Source organism: Oncorhynchus mykiss, chromosome 25 (assembly GCF_057628025.1).
Source record: "Oncorhynchus mykiss isolate SJ-2025 chromosome 25, ASM5762802v1, whole genome shotgun sequence".
Classification (NCBI taxonomy): Eukaryota; Metazoa; Chordata; class Actinopteri; order Salmoniformes; family Salmonidae; genus Oncorhynchus; species Oncorhynchus mykiss.
This window is the reverse complement of record NC_143046.1, coordinates 59782770-59796561: the sequence shown is the minus strand read 5'-3', so window position 1 is coordinate 59796561 and position 13792 is coordinate 59782770. Positions and strand designations below refer to the sequence as shown.

Genomic DNA, 13792 nt, shown 5'->3' with positions numbered 1-13792 from the left:
AATTAAAAGGTGGTGCCTTGTTAAAAGTTCATTTGTGGAATTTCTTTCCTTCTTAATGCGTTTGAGCCAATCAGTTGTGTTGTGACAAGGTAGGGGTGGTATACAGAAGATAGCCCTATTTGGTAAAAGACCAAGTCCATATCATTATCAAGGCTCAGGCTAAGACCCAGATGCAGACACAGGAGGTGGATAGTACGAGTCTCAGAGTTTATTATAGTACAAGGTGCAGGCAAAAGGTAAGTCGAAGCAGGAAAAGAGTCGTAATCCAAATCAGAGTCAGGCAGGTACAGGACGGCAGGCAGGATTAGGGTCAGGACAGGCAGAAATGTCAGAACTGGGAAGACTAGGTAACACAATAACAAGAGCCAGCAATTACAGGAACAAGCTGGTAGGACTTGACGGGACAAGGCATACTGGCAACAGAGAAACAGAAAACGTAGGTATAAATACACAGGGAGTAATGGGGGGAGATGGGAGACACCTGGAGGGGGGTGGAGACAAGCACAAAGACAGGTGAAACAGATCAGGGTGTGACAATTATGGCAAGAACATCTCGAATAAGAAAAGAGAAACAACTGTCCATCATTACTTTAAGACATGAAGGTCAGTCAATACGGAACATTTCAAGAACTTTGAAAGTTTCTTCAAGTGCAGTCACAAAAACCATCAAGCGCTATGATGAGGACTGTCTCTCATGAGGACCACCACAGGAAAGGAAGACCCAGAGTTACATCTACTGCAGAGGACAAGTTCATTAGAGTTACCAGCCTCAGAAATTACAGGCCAAATAAATGCTTCACAGAGTTCAAGTAACAGACACATCTCAACATCAACTGTTCAGAGGAGACTGCGTGAATCAGACCTTCATGGTCAAATTGCTGCAAAGAAACCACTAATAAAGAAGGAGGAGGTGTGATGGTGTGGGGATGCTTTGCTGGTGACACTGTATGTGATTTGTTTAAATTTCAAGGCACACTTAACCAGCATGGCTACCACAGCATTCTGCAGCTATACGCCATCCCATCTGGTTTGGGATTAGTGGGACTATCATTTGCACACACCCCCCTCCCCCCTCGCACCTTCTGACCAACACTTCTAACACACGCAAATAGTGATCAGCGTTGCCGTGCGAACATGAGTGGTAGTGGAAAATGAAGTTGGCCTACAGTAGTTGGCCTACAGTAGTTGGCCTACAGTAGACGGCCACCAGTAGTTGGCTACCAGTAGTTAAGAGAGGGTGTAAAAGGTCAGAGGGGAATCAGACACAATCAATGCTGACCATATCTTGAGTGCTCATACTTCTACCATAAATGTCAAAACATAACTCTGGATAATGTTTTGAACTCTTGCTCAGGACATGAACTTGAGGGCATTCAATGTGTCACTTGCATTTGTTATTGAAGTGCATGCATACTTCCAGTTACGTAACTATGCAACAGCTTTTTAGAGTAAAAGTATCACTTCTCCCTAGCTCTCTGGCGTTCATCTTCCATTTAACTTTGGATAAACACTTCAGCTCCAACTTCTGGCTCCTTTGGCTTCCACCTATGATTCCAAACACTATTATTTTTCCTCCAGCACAGTTTAATTAAACCATTTCTTATTCCCACATTTCCGTGGGTATTGTGTAATACTGTCAGCTGGGACATGCATTACTTTGATTCAGTAGTAATGAGCTGATTGAGCCGTGAAAAGCCCAACATTCACAAGGAACTGAGGTTAGATAGATAACAGGCTGGACACTGTTGATTGAAACAGACCAGGATCAGGATATTGATCTATTACTCCAACCTCACCAATGCGTAATGATAACAAGACCTTCTCTATACCCTTAACTTCCTCCAACAGTGTGTTTTCTATAAACATTTCTATCAGATTCTTACAGGATGACCCTAAATGTCAGCGTAATGGTTTGCAACTGTTGTGATTAAAGTAGATTCTTAGCGGACAAATGGGGATTCTAAAGCCACCTGGCCTCTAAGCCCCACATTCCATTCCTGCATGTTGCAAAAATGATCCCCATCACTATAGCCGTGATCAGCAAATTAACACTTGTGTTTTATCTGCGGTGCGTGCAGCAGACTTAGGGGGAGTCCCACCACTTTAGGTTGGGACACAACATACTGGTCAAATGATCATTAAAAAAGTAACAAAGTTTAGCTACAGCTCCACCACATACTGTACATACAATCCAAATTTCGACCACAACGTGTGTGGACATGCCATGAAATATAAACTGAGTTGGAGAGCCTGATTGAGCCAGTGGATATGATCTCTTTCCCAGACCTCTCTAGCATTGGTGTTGTTTGTGTGAGGCCTGTATTCATAGCGTGGATACTGCCACTCTGCCAGTGCCAGGGCCAGCGCTCCTCCAGGGGTTCTTCGCAGACTGCTTATTAGGCCTGTAATGTCAGCAATGGTAAATAGATAGCTCCTACTCCCTGAGACACTAGTGCCAACAGCTGCTGGGATTCCAGGGACCCTCCAAAGTCTTTGGAAAAATCAATTTTTGGATTTGGGGAGTTTGATATATCCACGCTATGAATCCAACGTGACTAAATATGGGCTGGGAACTGTGCCTCAGCACGAAGGAGTTTGGCAATGTACCACGCCTGCAGACACTTATAAAATGAGATCCCAAGGCTCTTCCATCTTAACAAGGAAAACATGACCTCGCCAGAAAATACCAGAATTTCAATGAACGGATATTTCAATCAAACTTGACTCGTGAATGTGGAAGAAATGGTCTAGAATCAAATATTAGTGTTGCAGTTTTTACAAGTCCCACTCCCTATTTCCCATGTAGTGGTACAAATTGGTCTGTCTCGGCTTTCTGCAGACACATTCCTTTGCAGACAAACAATGACCTTTGAGGTCCTAACAGACGTATTCCAGAGACAAATGTAGTTAAACCGAAGAGCGATGACGTCTGTTGTCGGTTGAGACAGCCGATCACACTTACATTATACACATTCCTCGTTGATTGATGTCATAGCATTGTATTACACGTGGAAATTCTGTTTATTTCACTTGGAATTTCTTAAACCTTCCGAGTTGATGGTCCCTGCTGACATTTTGTATTTGTATTTATTAAGGATCCCCCTTAGCTGCTGCCAAGGCCACTCTTCCTGGGGTCCAATGAAAATTAACAAGAAAAATGTGTATATAATAGAACATATTATTTCACCACTACTATACCACTACATGTCGACAATACAACATGTATAATACCACAATACAACAATATTGCAACATTACAATGTATGTTTGTGTAGAGTGCGTGTGTGAGCGTGTGTGCGTATGTGTGTGTGCCTGTGTGTGTGTGTGTGTGTCTCTTCACAGTCCGCGTTGTTCCATAACATGTAGTTTTATGTTTTTTTAAATCAGATTTTACTGCTCGCTTGAGTTACATGATGTGGAATAGAGTTCATTGTAGTCATCGTCCCTGTCTTGTTGGCTACTTTACATACATTTTGAAATGGTACATCTAGTGATCTACTTCTGTTTATACTCTGCATCAATATTTCTTACACCTGACATGTCATGCTGCCAGAGCAATGTAATTTCCCTACCAGGTTTCAACTCATAGTATCCCCTTCATCATCACAGTCTTCTGATTGCATTGGTTAAATTTAGAGGTTCCACCATTAGCAAACACGGTCTCTTCAACATGAGGACCACAGTGTCTTAACAGTGCCATTTGCAGTGCCTTTGGCAAGTATACAGACCCCTTGATTTCTCCCACATTTTGTTAAGTTACAGCCTTATTCTAAAATGGATTAAATGTTTTTTTCCCCTTCATAAATCTACACACAATACCCTATAATGACAAAGCAAAACCTGTTTAAAAACCCTGTAAAAATCACATTTACATGAGTGTGCTTAGGGTCGTTGGCCTGTTGGAAGGTGTACGTTCGCCCCAGTCTGAGGTCTAATCGTTCTGTCTAATCTTTCTGTAGATCGTTCTGTCTAATCGTTCTGTTTTCATCAAGGATCTCTCTGCTCCATTAATCTTTTCCTCGATCCTGACTAGTCTCCCAGTCCCTACTGCTGAAAACAACCCCACAGCATGATGCTGCCACCCCCATGCTTCACTGTAGGGATGGTGCCAGGTTTCTTCTAGACCCGACATTGGCGTTCAGGCCAAAAAGTTCAATCTTGGTTTCATCAGACCAGAGAATCTTTTAACTTATGGTCTCAGAGTCTTTAGGTGCCTTTTGGCAAACTCCAAGCGGGCTGTCATGTGACTTTTACTGAGGAGTGGCTTCTGTCTGGACACTCTACCATAAAGACCTGGTGGAGTGCTGCAGAGATGGTTGTCCTTATGGAAGGTTCTCTCATCTCCACAAAGGAACTCTGGAGCTCTGTCAGAGTGACCATCGGATTCTTGGTCACCTCCCTGATCAAGGCCTTTCTCCACCGATTTCTCAGTTTGGCCGAGCAGCCAGCTCTATGAGGAGTCTTGGTTCCAAACTTCTTCCATTGAAGAATAATGGAGGCCACTGTGTTTTTGGGGACCTTAAATGCTGCAGACATTTGTTGGTACCCTTCCCCAGATCTGTGCTTCGACAAAATCCTGTCGGACAATTCCTTCGACCTCATGCCTTGATTTTTTTCTCTGACATGCACTGTCAACTGTGGGACCTTATATAGACAGGTGTGTGCCTTTCCAAATGATGTTCAATCAGTTGAATTTACCGCAGGTGGACTCCAATCAAGTTGTAGAAACATCTCAAGGACGAGCCATGGAAACCGGACACATCTGAGCCCAATTTCAGGTCTCTAGGCATAAGGATTACTTATGTAAATAAGGTAATTCGGTATTTTATTTTGAATACATTTGCAAAAATGTATAAAAATATGTTTTTGTTTTGTCATTATAAGGTGTTGTGTGTAAATTGATGAGGGAAAAATTGAATTTAATCAATTCAATAAGGCTGTAACGTAACAAAATGTGGAAAAAGTCAAGTGGTCTGAATACTTTCTGAAGGCACCGTATGACAAAAGGAAGACATGACCTGTATGAATACATGAGTGACAGAAGTTGTACAGGGAAGGACCTTCAGTAGATGAAGATGTGTCAGCTAGTATGCCCTATTACTGTACGCAGTAGGCCTATCAAATCATATGCAATTCACATAGGCCTAAATGTGCACATACAGTATAAGTATCTCCATATGTTCTGAACAAAGAACTGTACTGTTGGTTAAGGGCTTGTAAGTAAGCACTTCACAGTAAGGGCTACACCTGTTGTATTTGGCTCATGTGATTTGATTGATTTGAGGTTTGCATGTGTTGCATCTCACAGCAGATGTGATCTTCACAACTCTACTGTGCTGGGTAGCAACCCAATTCATATGATCTATTTAGGGAGCAACATGGAGTAGGTTTACAGAATCTGTAAATGAACACCAACCAATCAAGAACCAAATTCCTTGAGTAACGTGACATGATTGGATATAACGTTTAAAAGGAGATTCTGAGAGGCGTGGATCATGGGTCATGTTCAGGATGTTGCACTTAAGGCCATAGAGTCTGCAAATTAGACATGGGTGAAGCACACTCAGATACAGTAGACTTACACACTAAATCATGAAGTCAGTTATTTCTCTGAAGTCTAAAATTAGAATTCCACTGAACCACTCCGGAATTCCACAGGCCCAGTCAGGTGGTCTCTGCATGAAATTCCACACAGTTCAAATGGTCTGGACTGATCTGTCCATGTACAACATGACATGACATAATGTTACATGACATTACATGATCGTTTCACACTGCTGGAAGAAAGCGGTACACTTTTAGTCTAACTTGAGTCTGTCCAACTCAAGAGCTCCGGCAGTCAGCCAGTGCAGACACTGATAACTCAGAAACCACGGTGATAAGGCAGCTCTATCTCAGAATCATGGTGCAGTCAACAATGTGCAAAACCGTCCAAATCGATGACATCAGAGAACAAACGGAACTCTCCAGAAGTCCATCATGATGTCACTCCCTCAACCTGAACGAGGGAGGAAGAGAGGAGCAGCCTGGTTGAGATCACTGATTACTACAGTAAGTCTCTCTTCAGGGAAATTCGAACTCTCAATACATGAACCTTTCAAAGGTTCAGCAGCCAGTTTCTTTGCATGACTACTCTTTCTAGCTAGAAGAGACAGTGATTTTGGCCAGCAGATGACATCAGTGTATGTGCAACATTTTAGACTGAGCCAATGAACCATTGTATTTCTGTTCAAAATGTTGTATCAACACTGGGCAAATGTGCCTAATTGGTTTATTAATACATTTTCAAGTTCATAACAGTGTGCTCTCCTCAAACAATAGCATGGTATTATTTCACTGTAATAGCTACTGTAAATTGGACAGTGCAGTTAAATTGATAAGAATTTAGGCTTTCTGCCAATATTAGATATGTCTATGTCCTGGGAAATGTTCTTGTTACTTACAACCTCATGCTAATCACATTATCCTACGTTAGCTCAACAGTCCTGTGGGGGACCCACCGATCCTGTTACCTGACTTGTTTAGTTAAATACAAGTTTAAAGAATAAAAAATAAAATATAGGCAGTCTGGTGCCACTCCCACAACACACTACAGGCAGTCTGGCCCAGTGGCGGTCAGTGCAGTTTAAGATGATGGAGGACCTTTTTTTTATGAGCATGGCCTTATTTCCTTTACAGCATATTGGATGACTCTCATTCATATTCCATTCACCCAGTTCAATGTAACCGTGATAAGTTTAGGGTACTACATGATTCTCTAATTTTCCCTATACCCATCATGAGGTTGCTACAACCTTGCCTGTAAATTAAAATTTACTGCTTAGGTGTACACAGGTCGAGAGACAAATTTCAGGTGACACTAGTCCAACAGTTGCAAACGAGAATTTCGATTGGACAAATTCAGGTATGTTTATCCCTGTTTTGTTCTGTTTGCTTCTGTTTAAGAAATGTTTCTCAACAGAATCGGCTAAATTAATACACCCTGATCATGCGTGAACAGAGTTCACTTTCATAACAGCCACATTGTATTTCTTTTCCTCCCTTCGCTTGTGGACTTCAATGCACAGCAAACCAGCTCTATGTGACCATGCGAAATAGCCTTTCCAAGCCAAACCTATACAAACTAGCTAAAGTAACGTCATAGTCAGCAAAGCTAATAGAACTAACGCGTTAGTAAATCCGCTACAATCATGCAGTAACGTTAGTGTACTGTCAGTAAGCATCTCTCTGTTGGAGCAGAGTGTTTCAGTAGGCTAAACTAGCTAGCTGCATTTGCTAGCTAAGTAAGTGAAACTGAAAGTTTAAAAAAAGACAAACTCTCTCTCTATTTCGCTCTTGCTTCTCCTTCATTTCGGAAGAAATTAATTTGTTCAAAACTGTTCAACTATTGTCTTTCTCTTTGAGTCAACTACTCACCACATTTTATAAACTGCAGTGCTAGCTATCTGTAGCTTATGCTTTCAGTAATTTTCTGATCCTTTGATTGGGTGCACAACATGTCAGTTTATGCTGCAAGAGCTCTGATAGACTGGAGGACGTCCTCCGGAAATTGTCATAATGACTGTTTAAGTCTATGGATGGGTAGTGAGATCCGTGAGCCTCCTAGGTTTTGTACTGAAGTCAATATACCCAGAGGAGGACAGAAGCTAGCTGTCATCTGTCTACACCATGGTGCTACCCTACATAGTGCTGTTGAGGCTACTGTAGACCTTCTTTGCAAAATAGTGTGTTTTAATCAAATATTTGTTGACGTGATTATATTTGGTATAGTTTTATCTAAAATAATTACTTTTTAAATGTTTTAAAATTGACATTTTTCTGAAATTCACTGAGGAGGATGGTCCTCCCCTTCTTCCTCTGGCCCACACCCACAACACACTATAGGCAGAAACATGCCTTCTAAATGTCACAGGAGTGATGAGTTGGATCATTGAGTTAGCCACGTGAAGCAGACCTCTGTTTCCATCCATATGAGGAAAAAAATACATTTCGACATACACTGGACAAACATATTAATGCAACATTTAAAGTGTTGTTCCGATGTTTCATGAGCTGAAATAAAATATCCCAGAAATGTTCTGTATGCACAAAAAACTTACTTCTGTCAAATGTTGTGCAAAATGTGTTTACATCCTTGTTAGTGAGCATTTCTCCTTTGCCAAGATAATCTATCCATCTGACAGGTGTGGCATATCAAGAAGCTGATTAAACAGCATGAACAAGGTGGACAATAAAAAATCACAACAATGCTACACATGTCTCAAGTTTTGACGGAGTGGGCAATTGGCATGCTGATTGCAAGAATATCCACCAGAACTGTTGCCATAGAATGCAATGTTAATTTCTCTACCATAAGCCGCCGCCAACATCGTTTTAGAGAATTTGGCAGTACGTCCAATTGGCCTCACATCCGCAGACCCCAAACAACCACGCCAGCCCAGGTCTTCCACATCCGGCTTATTCACCTGCGGGAACACCTGAAACCAGCCACCCGGACAGCTGATGAAACTGTGGGTTTGCACAACCAAAAACTGTCTGCAGAAACTGTCAGAAGCCATCTCAGGGAAGTACATTTGCATGCTAGTCTTCCACACCAGAGTCGTAACCGACTTCAGTGGTCAAATGTTCACCTTCGATGGCCACTAGCACGCTGGAGCAGTATGCTCTTCACGGATGAATCCCGGTTTCAACTGTACCGGGCAGACAGTGTGTATGGCGTCGTGTGGGCGAACGGTTTGCTGATGTCAATGTTGTGAACAGAGTGCCACCATGGTGGCGATGGTGTTATGGTGTGGGCAGGTATAAACTACGGGCAACAAACACAATTTCATTTTATCGATGGCAATTTGAATCCGCAGAGATACCATGACGAGATCCTGAGGCCTATTGTCATGCCATTCATCCGCTGCCATCACCTCGTGTTTCAGCATGATAATGCACAGCCCCATATCGCAAGGATCTGTACACAATTCCTGGAAGCTGAAAATGTCCCAGTTCTTCCATGGCCTGCATACTCACCAAACATGTCACCCATGTTTGGGATGCTCTGGATCGACATGTACTGACAGCATGTTCCATTTCCCGCCAATATCCAGCAACTTCGCATAGCCATTGAAGAAGAGTAGGACAATATTCCACAGTTCACAATCAACAGCCTGATCAACTCTACGCGAAGGAGATGTGTATAACGCTGCATGAGGCAAACGGTGGTCACACCAGATACTGACTGGTTTTCTGATACACAGATGCATATCTGTTTTCCCAGTCATGTGAAATCCATAGATCAGGGCCAAATGAATTCATTTCAATTGACTGATTTCCTTATATGAACTTTAACTCAGTAAAACCTTGAAATTGCTGCATGTTGCATTCATATTTTTTTTCAATGTCAATGGCAAAAAATCTATTTTAAATACATATAGATACTGTACATTTGCAGCTTTGCTAAAATGCATGCAAAGCCTTAAAATACATTCCAGAGATGTATTGGATTTTTTTTTTTTTTTTTAAGGAATAGTTGCACCACATTAAAACGAGAGTTCAGTTCATATAACAGGGTTGACCTGTAAATGAATCACTAATCACCTGAAATAAATAATTATCTTCAGAGATAACAATCAAGCAACAAACTTTACAATGATGGTGGTAACTTGGAGATTTTTTGGGGATGGGTGGGTTCAAATCTTCCTAGAAGTCACAGAGGGTATATAGCGTTTTGGAACAAAACTCTTCAAATATGACTGTGAGATAGATTGGAATAGTGCAGGAGATTGTGTGTGCTCTATTCATTCTATTTATATCTGCAACATGCAGTTCCAGATACAGCCCTGTCATTAGTTGAAAGCGGCCAATCCTAGTTTCAGAAAATTATCCACTTCCTGAGATCTGTATTCAAAAATTGTTTTTAAGTAGTTGCTTTCTCAGATCTGCATTAAAATAGTTTTGAAAAGTAGTCACTTTCTGAGATCTGTATTCAAATAGTTTTAAAAAGTAGTACTTTATGGGATCTGAATTCAAATAGTTGTAGTCACCTCCAAAGTAACTATTTATTCCCCTGGAATAGTTACTTTCCCCAAAGCGTAGTTAAAACTGTAGTTATCCCAGGTCTCTTGCTGATGGCAGTGCACTGGACAGTGGACACATGCCCAGGGTATATAATCACCCCTTATGCACTCTCTATAAGTAGAATATTGGATGCGTTCTATCCAACAATCTAGACATTCCAAAGCCTAGTGCATGATGTACCCTGCAGTATCAGTACTGGATGTACATTCACTATTGTGCTGTGATGTCTTCCACTGCTGATAGAGCTACATTACCTCACAGCTACATTACCTCACAGCTTAGCCATGTCCTTTGTCATCTCAATGATCAGAAGGAAGTGATGCAATATCATAATTATATAGTGACGTGAGATGCTCTGTGACAACGGCATACTCAGTGGAAAGGGAAGCAGTTTGAGTAAGCAAGTGCCCTCTCTGCACCTATGGCACTTATATGATATAGCTTGGTCTGTCTGACTTAATAACTCTTCAAACATTGTAAAACACCGGACCAGTTTTAATACTGTGTCTGATTCTCACAGGTATGTGAATGAACTGTGGTGACCCCTGGAAGCAAAACGCTCACGTGTGTAAAGTAAACTACTGACACAAACATTTGGAAAGGATCTCCTTATCCCTGACCTGGACAAAGTGCCAAAAATGTTAATGGCGGATATCTCTCTCTCTCCCCTCCTCCATGTATCTACCATGATGTCATTAAGTGCTGGAGGACCACATCAGCTCGAGTGGGAAAAGCTCAAGTATCTCTCCTCTCTCTCCCGGAGCTGGTCTGGATTAGGAGCACGGCAAAGACAGATAGGTGCTGAGGAGATGAATGACAGTTAACCTAAAGTATGCCTGTACTGCACTCCCTTTAAACCTTTAAAAGATAGATATGTTGCACATTTCGTTTTGGCTCAGCTAGACAGTGTGATGTATGCCTTGACAAATGGATTACAGTTCGTGAGAACCAAATGTACACGAATGCTCTGTGATTTATGGCATGGTGATAAATGAAATAATTGAACATCACTCAAATGAATTAATAACCAGGTAGAAAGTTGAGCCCCTCTAGACAAGGTTCAGGGAAGAGGTCTAAACAGAGGAATCTGGATTAGCTGTTCCTTATCTTCCAGCCTAAATATCTCAGGAGAACATCATTTGTCCTCAGAAAGTTCTTCTCCCTAGTTAAACGCTAGAAGGGTTTCTCACACTGCTTTTACATAACAATGACAGAGGAACAAGTAGTGATTTATAGGAAATGCTAGATTAATGACTCTCTCTTTCCGGTGTGTGCTGTCACAGTGCCTGTGTCTAGCTCCTTGCTAATGACCATTCTACCTCCTGAGAACAGTCAAAACACCTTTACTCTCTTAAAAAAACATGTCATCAACTCAATGTGTTTTTATTCATGTGGGCATCATGGATTTTAACCCATTCATACTGCACAAAGCAGGCAGCCACAGTCCATTGAAATAGATGGTATTCCGACACACATTACTCCCTAACCTACAGTATATCAGTGCAGAACAGCACTGGCAAAGTCCAGCAACAGTAGTAGTCCTCTCTGCATTTCAAACTCATAATACTAGAGCATTTCAGCTGACAAGCTTAGCTCCTGCCACGGCACTGGCAAATGGTTTAACTGTTTAGAGAGGAGAGACGCATGCTTTCACTACTTATTGTGCACTATGTGGAAGACCTGTACTTTCTTACCTGTTCTTTCTGGTCCCCAGGGTTAGGTTTGGAGTGGGGCTGAAGTTAATCCTACAGGAGACTCAGTCTGTCCTTCTGTATGTCGATGTCCTCTGACGACCTCTTCCTATTCCTCTTCTCACTACTACTCATGTTCATCTGCCTTGTTACAGAGTGAATACCATCACACGGACCAGCTCTGCTCTCTCATTTCTCCTCCTCTAGGATTCCAGGTCAAGAAGAAAATGCTACAGCAAAGAGATCTGGGTCTCTCTCTCTTGCTCTACTCCCTACTCCCCTCTCTCATACACACATTCTCTTTACTCTCTCTCTCTCTCTCTCTCTCTCTCTCTCTCTCTCTCCCCCCTTTCTCTTTCTCTGTAAGTCAGCCAAGGAAATACACTCTTTGATGAGTCAGTGAGGGAGTGCTTGTGACAGAGAGATAATGGAAGGGTGTAAGGGTGAGGGAGTCTGTGTTTGAAAGGAGCCATTGCTCAGCAAGGAGAGAGAGGTGCAGCAGTATGATGTCCTTTGTCACTTGTCCAGGTCTTTTGATTTACTCTTCGGTTTGTCCCCAGTCTTTCAGTGTGTAGCACGGTGGCTAGGAAAAACTCCCTGGAAAGGCCAAAACCTAGGAAGAAACCTAGAGAGGAACCAGGCTATGAGGGGTGGCCTGTCCTCTTCTGGCTGTGCCGGGTGGAGATTATAACAGAACATGGCTAAGATGTTCAAATGTTCATAAATGACCAGCATGGTCAAATAATAATAATCACAGTAGTTGTCGAGGGTGCAGCAAGTCAGCACCTCAGGAGTAAATGTCAGTTGGCTTTTCATAGCCGATCATTAGGAGTATCTCTACCGCTCCAACTCTAGAGAGTTGAAAACAGCAGGTCTGGGACAGGTAGCACGTCCGGCGAACAGGTCAGGGTTCCATAGCCGGAGGCAGAACAGTTGAAGCTGGAGCAGCAGCACGGTGTACCTGGACACAGCCCTTAGCTGTGGTATATTGGCCATATATCACAAACCCTAGAGGTGCCTATTGCTATTATAAACTGGTTACCAACATAATTAGGCAGTAGAAATATATTTTTTGTCATACCTGTGGTATATGGTCTGATATACCACAGTTGTGGTTTGTCTTATTTGTCTTAATGCAACTCTGTGCAGCCAATGGCAATGTCCACTTTAAGTATGAGGTGGCCTAGTGGTTAGAGTGTTGGACTAGTAACCGGAAGGTTGCAAGTTCAAACCCCTGAGCTGACAAGGTACAAATCTGTCATTCTGCCCCTGGCAGTTAACCCACTGTTCCTAGGCCGTCATTGAAAATAAGAATTTGTTTTTAACTGACTTGCCTAGTTAAATAAAGGTAATTTTTTTTTTTTACAAAAAGTATAATGCCGAGAGCCGCTTGTGGATTTGACAGCTCTAACGCAAGTCCATCTCAGACACCCGCAAAACAAGCGTGAATCGGCAAGCGTGAATCTGATGGAATCTAGTCCAAGGTTAAAATGGGAATAAAATGTGAGATATTTAGTATTTATACAACAACTTCATGTGTTGTCACAGTGCTTCATCTAATATCACAACCAAAATGACCTGGATTGCAGTTGAGATTACATTAGAAGTACATACTGTAGTGCAAGTGATCAATGCTGTTCGAGATTTGGGACATATTATTATAACAATGGTGAAGATCTCCACAGACCTGCAACCTTTGCATGCTATGTTGAACATGCACGCTTTCTATCATTACATAAGAAGACATTTATAGTTACAGTCACCTCACAATGTGGCCATGGATGTGTTACTCATTTTAAGGTTGAGTACAGTGCCTTCAGAATGCATTCACACCCCTTGACTTTTTCATAATTTTGTTGTGTTACAGCCCAAATTTAAAATGGATTCAGTTGTGATTTGTTTTGTCACTGGCCTAAACACAATACCCCACAATGTCAAAGTGGAATTATGTTTTTCAGATTTTTTTTTACAAATGAATATAAAAATGGAAAGCTGAAAGCTGAAATGTCAATAAGCATTCAACCCCTTTGTTATGA

The 13792-nt window shown here is 41.8% G+C and overlaps 1 protein-coding gene across 1 annotated transcript in view; it reads right to left on the bottom strand.

The window, feature by feature from the left end:
* The window catches only part of LOC110505388 (filamin-A-interacting protein 1), a 29965-nt gene extending 17836 nt beyond the window's left edge, over positions 1-12129 (bottom strand). The window contains exon 1 of the mRNA XM_021584571.3: positions 11760-12129. The gene's annotated coding sequence lies outside the window, so the exon portion shown is untranslated. The remainder of the gene's footprint in view (positions 1-11759) is intronic.
* Between the last annotated feature and the right edge of the window lie 1663 nt (positions 12130-13792).